Here is a 12,456-nt window from a genome sequence, read left to right as displayed (position 1 = left end):
CACTACACCTCCGCTCCCCGCCCATCTCACCCTTTAAACCAACCCGGCTGCTAGCTGATGTTAAGGGTGTGCTCACACCCCTAACCCAGCTGCCAGGTATCGTGTGTCTCCTCAGGCTGAGTTCAGCCCAAGGAGACACAGAGGTGGGCGCAAGGAGCGCCCATCTAACAGGGGAATCCTCCAATGCACTGGAATCCCCCAACACTGCATTGTGGAATGCCTGGAGGCCAGAACAAGAAGTTCTGGCCCCAGATCCCTTCACCCTGCTCCATGCTTCATTGAGCTTCATGGAGCAGGGCTGCCTGTTAGGGATGTGCAAACTGGCTCGAGGTCAGTTGGGCCCAGTTTGGCTCAACCTCAAGCTTGGCTTGGGGGTTCTAATGTTATATATATACTAGTATTTTTAAGCCCGTTATAATAACGGGCGCTAGCCTCCCCCCCCCTGTGTGTGTGTGTGTGTGTGTGTGTGTGTGTTTGTTTGTGTGGTTTTTTTAATCTCTCTCTCTCTCTCTCTCTCTCTCTCTCTCTCTGTTTGTTTCTCACTTGCTCTTTGTCTTTGTTGTCCTCCGAGTTCCCCCCCCCTCCCTTGTCCCTGTGTCTCTCATTTTTACCTCCTTTTGTTGACTTCTGAAGTGGGGGGCTTGCCTGGCTTGCCAGCCACACAGCAGGCTCATCTGGTGAGGGGCTACACACTCCACTTGGCTGTGGAAGCACTCCGGGGCAAAGAGACACAGGTGTGGTGGGGCTTGTTCCTTATGCTGTCGGTCAATAAACTGCTGTTCTCGATTTGTACAACCTGCCTGGAGCCTGCTTTTGTGTCAGTTGGGCGAAGAAAAGTCCTTAAATGAAGAGGGAGAAAGGAGCTCGCAAGCAGAGCTCCTCTCTGAGCAAAGCCTCTTCCTGAACTGGCGCTTTGGGCACGAAGGATGCCTATTGGGTCCTTCGCGTCCATAGTGTCAGTTCGGGCAGAGCCCGAAGTTGGGAGGGAGGGTGGGAGTTCGGCGGCAACGGCGGCGGCTGTGTTTTTGTTTTTTTTAATGTTTTCTACGGTCTCCGCTCGGGCCCCGGTCCCGGCCTCCGTCTCCCCGGCCCGGTCTGCGTCTCCTCTTGCTGAGGCGGCAGCTCTGCCGCCGCCTCGGCCATCCCCCCTCCCCGGCCGTCTCTTCTCCGGCTTTGTGGCGGCCGCTTGGCTGCTCCGCTGTTCATATTGGAAATGCCGCCCACGGATGTTTGGGTTCCGCTGCCGCCTTTGTCTTCAAGCGGCTGCCGAAGCCGCATCTGTCCTCGCTGCCTGCGGGTGATCTGGTCCCGCCGCCTCCTCTGTCTCCAAGCGGCTGCCGAAGCCACATCTGCCCTCCCCGCGGCCGGACAGAGTCAAAAACATGGCCGCCTTTTGTCTGTCTCTGTTCTGCCTCGGCCGTCCTGTGCATGCGCTCCGCGCATGCCCAGAACGGCCCAGGGAGGCACGGACACACGCTTGGTGTCCGTCCATGGACGGACACCAAGCGTTATATTAGAGAGGAGATATATATAGATAGATAGATACACACACACACACACACACACACACACACACACACTTAAGTATATAGTACACTGCTCTGGTTGGAGGAAGAGCGGGATATAAAAATGAAATAATAATAATAATAATCTATATTATTATTTCTCCAAGACGGGCCATGTGTGACAACGTGGTAGGAAGGAGGCGATTGGGCAGTGGGGATTCCATATGCAGAGTTTGCAAGCAGAAGCACCTGATTGGGCAGTGGGGATTCCATATGCAGATAGGGAGAAGGAGCCTGTGAGAGCAGAAGCACCATGGTGATTGGGCAGTGGGGATCCCCTATGCAGATAAGGAAGAGGGGCCTCTGATGGTTAAGGTCAGTTGGAATGCAGCTGTTACTGGCTGGAAGATGTTCTGGATATAAAAGGATAGCAGGCAGGGGTCTGCAAAAAGACAGGTCGTGAGGGAAGAAAGATCCCCTTCAGGAGAAGGAGGATGCCGCTGTGTAAATGAACAAAATCTTTTAACTCAGGGAGGTAGGGAGAAAAAACATGAAGGGAGGGGGAAGAAAGAGTGGAGAAGAGCGAGCTGCGGGCGGGAGAGCCCGAGCGAGCGAGCGAGCTGCGGGGGGGGGAGAGCCCGAGCGAACGAGCTGCAGGTGGGAGAGCCCGAGCAAGCGAGCGAGCTGCGGGGGGCAGAGCCCGAGCGAGCAAGCGGCGGGGGGAGAGCCTGAGCGAGCAAGCGGTGGGGGGAGAGCCCGAGCGAGCGAGCGGCGGGGGGGAGAGCCCGAGCGAGCGAGCGAACAGCGGGGGGGGAGAGCCCGAGCGAGCGAGCGAACAGCGGGGGGGGAGAGCCTGAGCGAGCAGCGGGGGGGAGAGCCTGAGCGAGCGAGCGGCGGGGGGATAGCCCGAGCGAGCGAGTGGCGGGGGGGAGAGCCCGAGCAAGCGATCGGTGGGGGGGAGAGCCCGAGCGAGCGAGCAGCGGGGGGAGAGCCCGAGCGAGCGAGCAGCGGGGGGAGAGCGAGTGAGCGAGCGGCGGGGGGGGCCTCCCAGCTCCAGGGGTTTCGCCGCCTCCCAGCTCCGGGGGTCTTGCCAACATGTCCTGTGCGCTCGCACAGGGCATGCTGGAGCTTCCGGGGACCAATCGGCCCCCACTCCCCCAGCCCCCGCCGGCTCCGTCACGGAGCCGGCAATCGTGTGGGCGGCCAATCCAGCCGCCCAGGGCTCCCGCCCTGCTCCTGTGCGGGGAGAGCTGGCTTAGCCCTCTCTCCCCGCTCACTCTCGCAAACTGGGTCTCACTGATCGCAGGACCCAGCTCATTATCTATTAACTATGCCTAATCTGTTCTGGCCTACTGGTCAGGAGAGGGAATGATGCTGATAATGTAACTGCCTGTTAGAGGCTGCATAGAGAAACCTTAACAATGGCAGTGTTGTATTCTAGTGGCCTGATATGGTATTGTACTACCAGACTACCTAGCTACCTTGTTGTGAATACCTGCTTGAAATAAATCAATCATTGTATAAACAGAGGTAGACTTGTTTTAAAAGGTTTAAAACCCTTCAACTAGGGAGTTGGACTAGATAGCCTGTAAGACACCCTGCCAACTTCATAAAGTTTGATTTATTGAGCACCTAATGGGCCACCATATACATGACAACGTACATGCCAGCTACCCCTTTTACTAGGTACAGTCTGTTTTTTGTTACCTGTCCCTGAGGGTAAATCATGATCTTTATTTTATCCCGGTTTTTATCTTTGATCTCTTTTTAAGGTTGTGTTTCTGTGAATTGCTAAGGTTGTCATCCTTTAGGGTTCAGCCTCTCCACCACAACCTCAGTCTCTAGCAGATAAATCATTGAGTGGGTGGGTGAATGCAGTTTGTCTCTAATGTTGCACATGTCGATAAATGAGTGTGCATGGGCACTAAGGCACCATTCTGTATGCTGCCTGCCATTTTATCTATGGCAGCCGCTGAGATTTATTTTGAACTATGATAGAATATTGTCAGACAATTCTGTTTTTCTAATATAACTTGACTTGTAAATCAATAGCGGACAGGCCACTGTAGAGTAAATGAATAGAGCATAGGGCAAGCAAATAAAAGCCTTCAGCAATATATAGTAGCATGGAGGGGACGCACTAAGGCAGTGATCGTTGATACAAGAAAAAGAAGTGTGGCCCTACTTTCATCAGATAAATATTGGAGAGTATGGGCTGGTGGTCTATCATGGGTCAGGTTCATGATCCACAATTTTGTGTAGGCCTGCCTTACAAACAGTAGGCAGGGGCTCTTGTGTCTTTTAACACCTACGAGAACATAAGCAAAGCCCTGCTGGATCAGGCCTAAGGCCTATCTAGTCCAGCATCCTGTTTCTCGCAGTGGCTCACCAGATGCCCCTGAGAAGCCCACAAGCAAGAGCTGAGGGCATGTCTTCTCTTCTGCTGTTGCCCCCCTGCAACCAGTATTCAGAAGCATCTTCCTCTGAGGCTGGAGGTGGCCTATAGCCCTCAGACTAGTAGCCATTGATAGACCTGCCCTCCATAAATTTATCTAAATCCCTCTTAAAGCCATCCAGGGTGTTGGCTGTCATCACATCTTGTGGCAGAGAATTCCATTGGTTGATTATACATTGTGTGAAAAAGTAGTTCCTTTTCTTGGTCCTAAATTTCTTGGCAGTTTCATGACAAACCTTCCAGTGTCTCACCACTTATTTGTAACTATGGCACTAAATGTTTAGGCTTTTTAAAATTATTACTCAAAAATATGATATTTGAAATATCACCAATTCACATTTTTCATGTCTAAAAAGTGCAGGTTTGCTTGTGAAAGCAGAGATTCCAAAGGTCAAAGATCTTTCTGTAACCCTGAAAGGGTAGAAACCTATTCTTTGCCAAACAAAGGCTCTAATTTTGATTAGCCCAAGTCTCTAAACATATACAATCCTGAAATTTAACCTGCAATGCATATTTACTGGGAGTAGGTGCCACTGAGCATAGTGTGACTTATGTTTGAGTAAACATGGGTAGAATTACACTCTTAGCTAGTTAATCAAAAGAACTGTCATTCTTGTTAGTGTGGGGCAGGAAAAGACTAGCAGTGTAATCCTAAGCAAGTTTATTCATGCTTGCTTGTTTGCTTGCTTGCTAGGGAGTAAGTCCCATTCAACTCAGCATCTTGCAACCCACTCCTGTGCTTATTTACTCAAAAGTAAATCTCAATTCTGTTTAACAAATTCCCTTCTCTGTAACTGTGTATAGGACTGAGGCTGTAAGTGCATTCATTCTGGAAGTTAGTGCGAGTAGCTGCAATTAACCAATGCTGACCCAGCTTCTGGACTTTTTTTTTTTTTTGGTAAGTGATGAACAGGAAAAAGGATGTGGTGTGTTTCAATCAGATAAAGAGTGTGAGATGCATTGCTGAGTGCTTCTGTGGAGGAGAATGCTAGGCAGCATTCCTTCTTGAAATTGCTGTGCCTGAACAATTTAGTTAAAGCTTCAACTCTGATCCTGTAAAATCAGCTCTAGGTTCATTTATAATCCTTTTTATCATGCAAATTAAAAAGATCACCTCTTCATAGGTATGGGGTGCATTTCTCTCACCACTGAGGAATCATCGCCTGCCTACACACTTGAGAATAGTGTACAGAGCTTTCATGCAAGCTCAGTTACCTCTATACTTAACAATAATTAACTTTGCAGACTTGCTTTATCTTCTGTTGACCTTCTTCAAATATTTAACTCCTCAGTTATCTCAATGCATAAACTTTATTTTTTCTGCTGAACTCTTTTTATTAGACAAAATGGCTAGTAGAGCTGTCTCTGGTTCTAACCATACTTTCCTTCAAGACTCTAAAATGCTATAGTAAAATATTAGCCTCTCCTCCATCTTGGACTTCCTGATTTGAAACTGAGCAAGGCTGTTGCAGAGACAGGCATTTGGTGCCAGGAGGAAAGCAGGGCTCCATTTGGCCCAAAACAATAGAGTCATGCAACTTGAACGAGTGCAAGTAGCACTAAAGTGAAACCTAAATAAAGCTGAATTTCCATCTAGAACAAGCAGGTGTCTTAAACAAAAGATAAACCTTGAGAGATTGAGCAAGAGACTGAGAAAGCGAAAATGCAAGCAAGGCAAGTTCTAAGACAATTAATTAGATTTGTCATACTAGTGCCCCTTTCTAGGCAGAGCTGCTGAGAAGTGGTAAGTACTAGCAATACTAGTAGGAAAAGAAGAACCTCCTATACTGGATCCAAAGCTAGTAGGGTGCCTGGTTGTATATGCTTGGTGCTGCCCCCTGGTGGGGAGCTGGGAGGTCCACTCCACATTTCAGTGTGTTGTACTGGGCCCAGAATATCCTTTTGGCAGCTCTGTGTCTGGGGGGCAATCCATCTGAATAACCACCACCCCATGCATTTTCCTCGGTCTTCACAACATAAATTCCTAATTATCTTCTCTGATACTTCAACTTTTCTGCTTTTCCGACCCCTATGAGGAGACCTCAGAAGGAAAAACTCTAAATAATATCTGCTTTTAGGCACATTTATGTGTGTCTTCCTTACATGAGACTGTGGTGGCATGGTCTGTCCTGTAATGCTCTGATGCCTTGCTTGGCCAAGTGCCCCCTTCTGCTTACGCGGAATCACTGAACTGCTGAGTCCCAATCCTGAGCTGAAATCACTATCCTTGCACGAGTCCTTGTGTGGGCCTTTTGCAAAGAGACCTACATAAGACTGCCCTGGGCCAGGTGTGTAGGGAGCTTGCCAGTGGCCTTAGGGCAAGGTCCCACCGGCAGCTCCCTTCTTCATTGACTTCTTGGTGCACATTAGCATGCAGGCACCCAATCCACGCCCCCTGCATCCACATCAGACACGGGGGTGTGGTCTGTGCCAGGATGGGGCTATTCAGCCCCTTTCAAAGTTTCCCCTCTCCAGTCAGTGTTGAATCACTGACTGGGAGCTCCTTTCTCTACCTCACAGTGAAAGGAGCTCCCTGTCAGCAATTAAACGAACTGCTGACTGGGGTGGGGAAACTTGGCAACGGGGCTCAATGGCCCTGTCAGGGCACTGGCCATGCCCCCTGCGTCCAATATGCAGGGGGATTGACCACTAGGGATCCTTCCCAGCCAGTGTTTCATTCCCTCTCTGCCTCACTAAGAGTGAGGCAGAAAAACAGCCCCAAGCCAGACAGCATTTAAATGAAATTTAAATCACTGTCAGAAATCACTGTCCTGGGGCCATTCCTTGTGGATTAACTCTTGTGCCTGACTGTCTTGGAACCCCAGTGCTCCCATTATTAGCTTTTGGCATGCAAAGTGCCTTAGCCCTTTGGTGTCAAGCCAGCCCTCTGATGCCTTTCTATCTTTTTCACCTTTTCCCAGAGGTGCACCTAGGTAATCTGGAGCCTGGACCTAAAAGCCTTTTGGTGTCCCACCCCCATCCCACTTGCCACTTCCGCTGTCATTGTCACCACCAGATAAGCTGCACTGCACTATTCTTTAGACCAGAACATGCTCAGGGAAAGCTGGAGACTCTTCTTATTTTTAATATATAAGAAATTTGCATGTGGTGTTTTGCAGAGATAAACACATTTTGCATGCTCAGCATTTGGAGGCCCCACAGGCCTGCAGGGGACTGGACCTCTGCCCAGAAGTCCAGACCAAAGACCACCACTGTCCTTTCCACCCACACAGTCCAGCACTAACCAACTACTGGGTTCTCCAAGCTTCTGCCTCTGCTCTCCTCTCCCTAGGAGCTACCTTTGCTTCCACTATTACCAAGGTGGCGAAATACTATATTTTCACATTGCTCTGTACAAAAATAAACTTGGTTTCTTCATTTTCAAAAGTCTTACCTCTGAGTCTCTCTATTCCTCTGGGGTGCTCTAACATGTCTTGCCATTGCCTGGACTACAGTTCACTTGTTATTCACACTTGCACATCTGGATCTGAATAATCATCCACTTTAGCCTTGAAGCATAGGTGCACATGTGTGTAGGATACACAGGTGTGAGAAACACGAAAAGCCCATGTTCTCCAAACTTCGAGGAAATGGGTTTTACTCCTAGAGAGACAGAGAAAATAAGCCAGCGTCTGAGCAACATGTCCCTATTTTCCCATTCACCTGAATAGGAATATTTCCATTCATATATTGGAAATATTCGATCGCATAAACAAAAGTTGTCATGAGAGGAAGATATACAGAAGGTAGGCTGAACAGATGCCTTTGTCCCACCCCCTAGAAACGCTGTGAGCAGCAAGCACTCTAAGGGCTTGGGCTGCCAGGTCAGATGCATCCAAAACCCTGAGACTGCTGAGGTAAGGCCTGATCATATTGCAAGACTACCAACCCTTGAAAAATAGAGGGGGAAATCTGCATGAGGGTGGAGCCCAGCAGTAAAGGCATGGAGTTCAGCAGAGCCCCAAACAAGGTCGAGATAAGATTAACCTTTGCTGCCCATTTGCCTGAGAAAAACGTAAACTGGAGAAACAGGGTCATTTTTGACATCCCTATTAAGGGCATATCTGTACTACATATATAGGCTTTATACCATTTTGACTGTTATCGTTTCCCCCAAAGAAGTGTACTTTAGTGGAAGTGCTGAGAACTTTCAGAGATTCTCCCACAGCTCCCCTTATAGAACTCCCCTCACAGAACGACAATTTCCCAAGTTCTTTGAGGAGACAGAATTACTATTAAACAAGTTTGAGTCTGGGTAGTTATGCCCTAAGTCAGTGGTTTTCAAACGGAGGAAGTTTAGCAAGGGTTCTTCAGTGAGAAGATTAATACTGGCAGACATGCTTCTGTGAAAGAGAGTTTCCCTACTTTAGGCAATTTCCCCCTGCAATGCATAACCATATGTTATTGCTAAGGGCATAGCTACAATTGAATAAGTGGGGGGAATGTCCCCAGGCCCTTGGCAGGGGCATTGCCAGCTGAGTAACAGCTTGCTCTTTACTCCTGCCCTTGCACCTTTGATAAGGTTGGCATATGGAGGGTGGGGGCCTATGCTCACCTTTTGTCCCAGGGCCCACTCCAACCTTGCTCTGCCCTTGGTTATTGCTCTAGGTTACACTCTGCATTCACCACAGGGCAGAGTGTGGTGATAGGTCTGTGAACAGCACTTCACATGAACACATTGAGGTCATTTACACAATCAAAAACTGTGTTCTACCCTGGTATGCCAAAGGACAGATAGTAACTGATTCAGAGAAGATCAAACAGAGATGGAAGGAGTATACTGAAAATCTGTACAGCAGAGACTTCAACATCCAAGATACTCTAGAACAGGCCTGTTCAACCTTGGCCCCTCAGCTGTTTTTGGACTACAACTCCCACACTCCCCAGCCACAGTGGCCAATAGCCAGGGATTATGGGAGTTGTTGGCCAACATCTGCAGGAGGGCTGAAGTTGAGCAGCCCTACTCTAGAAGATATCCCATACTTGCAAGAACCTCTAGTACGGACAGATAAAGTTAGATCAGCACTCCAGTCATTACCAAGTTGGAAGGCTACAGGAATTGATGGAATAGCTACAGAAATATGGCAGGCAACAGAGGAAGAATCAGTCAAGGCTCTAACCAAACTATGCCAGCAAATTTGGAGAACTACACAGTGGCCAATAGATTGGGAAAGGTCAGTCTACATACCCATACCAAAGAAAGGAGACTTAACAGATTGAGCAAATGACTGCACAAAATCATTAATTTCACATGCTAGCAAAAGAATGCTCAGGATCAACCAATGCAGACTAGAAACCCATGCGGAAAGGGAAATGCTGGCTGTTCAAGCTGGTTTCAGAAAAGGCCGAAGAACAAGAGACATTATAGCTGATGCACACTGGATAATTGCAAAAGCCAAAGAATACCAAAAATAAGTCAATGAGGGTCTCCACACGAGCAGTGTGGAGAGCCTGCAGAGCTTGTGTGGGAGAGCGGGCTTAGCCCACTCTCCCCGCACATGATCAAACACCAAGCCCTGGGCAGCTGGATAGGCTGCCCACATGGCTACCAACTCCGTCACAGAGCTGGTAGGGGCTGCGGGGATCGCCCCTCCCCCGAACTCCTAGGTTGCCCCATGCAAGTCCGTGTGCAAGTCCCCTCATTTAAGGGGAGGGCTACTTTGGCGGGCTAGCCGCCAGAGAACAACTGGGCTCACCCGCGAGCCTGGTGTTTCTCATGATGGGGAGGAAAACAGGCTGGGCTCCTTTAGCCTGGTTTTCCCCCATCGTGGGAATAGCCTCAGGATGTGCTTTATTGACTACAGAAAAGCCTTTGATTGCATTAACCATGTCAAGTTGTGGAATATCCTTAGGAAAATGGGCATCCCAGAACATCTCACTGTTCTCATGAGAAACCTATACACAGGACAGGAAGCCACAGTCCAGACGGAACATGGTGAAACAGACTGGTTCCCAATTGGAAAAGGAGTAAGACAAGGCTGTATACATTCTGCTTATTTATTCAACTTATATGCTGAACGTACTGAGAGAAGCTGGATTGGAAGAAGATGAGTGTGGTTTTAAAGTTGGAGGAAGAAACATCAATAACCTGCACTATGCTGATGACACAACTCTGATAGCTGAGAATGTGGATGATCTGCAGCTCTAGTAATGAAAGTCAAGGAGCACAGTGAAAAAATGGAATTATGATTACATGTAAAGAAGACTAAACTAATGACAATGGATACTGCAACCAACCTCAGAACTGATAATGAAGACATTGAAGTGGTGGATAGCTTCTGCCTTTTAGGACTGACCAACAACAGTAAAGGATCCAGCAGTCAAGAAATACGCCACAGACCAGCACTTGGTAGGGTTGCGATCAAGGCCATGGAAAGGATATTTAGATGCTGAGACGTGTCTATACCTACAAAGATTAGAGTCATTTGGGCAATGGTTTTTCCTGTGACACTCTATGGATGTGAAAGCTGGACTTTGAAGAAGCAAGATAGAAAAAGTATTGACGCTTTTGAACTTTGGTGCTGGAGAATACTTTTGTGGATACCATGGACAGCCACGAAAACAAACAAATGGATCATAGAACAAATCAATCTAAAATTTGCGCTTGAGGCACAAATGACCAGGCTCAAACTATCATTGGACACATTATGCAAAAACCCAGTACCCTTGAAAAGTCCATAATGCTGGGAAAAATTGAAGGAAAGAGAAGAAGAGGATGACCAGCAGCAAGGTGGATTGACTCAATTTCGACAGCAATGAATGCACCACTGAAAGACCATAAAGGCCAAGTTGAAGACAGATCATCCTGAAGAAAATCTATCTATGTGATCACTAAGAGTTGACACTAACATGACGGCACTTAATCAATCGGTATTTGGGAGCTGTGTGTGCTCCCAATTTTCAGTTGTTGGAAGTAAGCTAGGGGGACAACCACCTCATGGACAACCTGGGTAGAAGTGATTGTGTGGAAGCGAGGTAAGAGGAAAAGCTACACAGGAAAACCTACCTTGCTTCCACACGGTCACTTCTACCCAGGTTTTCCTCTTACCTTGCTTCCACACAATCAAATATTGGGAGTGCAGATAACTCCCAGTCCTAGGTAGAACACAGTTTTCACTTGTGTAAATGACCTCACTGTATCAAAGAACATATGTTCCAGACAAAGCGTCTCATAATGAGGGAAAATGAGGTGCTTATCTCAGGAGGCCGACTATGAAGGAGCGACAGGACCACCACCACACCTGGCCCTCCGGAATCACACTCTCGTCATCTGCCCTCCTGCCAATACTTGGAAGCAATGTGAAGAGATGCTCCAAGATCCTCTTCTCCTTGGCACACTGGATTGGAAAGGATCAGGGCAAGGGTGGTCTTTCCATGAGGTGGTAAGTCATCTCAACAGATTATTGGGGTACCAGTGAGGTGGCAAGATGCCCTTCTGCTTTTTAAAAGGAGGCTCATTTTACTTTGGTAGGTGATCTTGTGAATGATCACCTCCGGGTAAGTGGGCATCTCCCTGGCCCGCTGCCATTTCTGGCATTGAGCCAGGAGGAACAAGTGGCCGTGTGGAGTGGAGTGGCTGCTATACCTAAAGAAGTTGCTATGCTGCGCCTGTACTGCATTCTAGGTCCTTGGAGGACCCAGAGTGCACTTTCTCCCTATCACTGCTCATGTGCGCCTGGGGGTGCGTGATCAGAAACTTTACTTGTTTCCTTCGGTTGTCTGCTGTGAGGCAGGTAGGATCCTGCCTCCCTGTCTACTCAGGTAAGAGGTCATTTGAATGACCTTTATGCCTTTTTGACTTGTATAGTTAAAAATAGCCTGTGGGCAACTGCATACCCTCCAACATTTAACCGATGAAAATAGGAATACACCTGTGGATAGGTAGGGGTTGGGGACAAGCAATCTAGACGGCATACTGTGCAGTTCTGACTACATGCCTGCCACAAGTTGAGGGCAGATGATAAAGTACATGCAGAGCACATTATTCCAGATTACCAAAGCAGAACAGTCAATTCCATACTCTCCAACATTTCACAGATGAAAAAAAGGGAAACATTTATACTAAGGATTACTGCCCAAGCCCTCCACCCATTATGACACATTGCTGAAGACTGGATTCCATTTCCTATATTCTGCGCACTACATAGGGCTATATTCTGCGCACTACATATATGCAGGTAAATAATGCATGTACATGTATTACTTACCTGCATATAATGCATGTAATAATAATGCATGTAAAACAATGCATCCACCCCCTTGGAAATTTAACTTCTAGAGACTCTGGAGAGGGACTGAATCTTCAGAACTGAATCCTGAAGAAAGACAACCTAACAATCCAGGTAAAAACAATTGAACAAGGCATCCCAAAGAGGCAAAACTAAGGATAAAATAGGGATAGTTATTTACCAGGGACAGATTTCCAAAATAGGACCTGTCCCTGGTAAATAGGGACAGTTGGAGACTATGCATCTATACATATTTATGTCTATGCTC

General features: G+C 47.8%; 1 protein-coding gene across 1 annotated transcript in view; it reads right to left on the bottom strand.

Moving 5' to 3' along the window:
• The window catches only part of SKAP1 (src kinase associated phosphoprotein 1), a 435,964-nt gene extending 435,772 nt beyond the window's left edge, over positions 1 to 192 (bottom strand). Inside the window, exon 1 of the mRNA XM_053262673.1 lies at positions 31 to 192. The gene's annotated coding sequence lies outside the window, so the exon portion shown is untranslated. The remainder of the gene's footprint in view (positions 1 to 30) is intronic.
• Between the last annotated feature and the right edge of the window lie 12,264 nt (positions 193 to 12,456).

The sequence above is a fragment of the Hemicordylus capensis genome, chromosome 6, assembly GCF_027244095.1.
Source record: "Hemicordylus capensis ecotype Gifberg chromosome 6, rHemCap1.1.pri, whole genome shotgun sequence".
Taxonomy (NCBI): domain Eukaryota; kingdom Metazoa; phylum Chordata; class Lepidosauria; order Squamata; family Cordylidae; genus Hemicordylus; species Hemicordylus capensis.
This window is presented reverse-complemented; position numbering and strand designations above follow the sequence as displayed.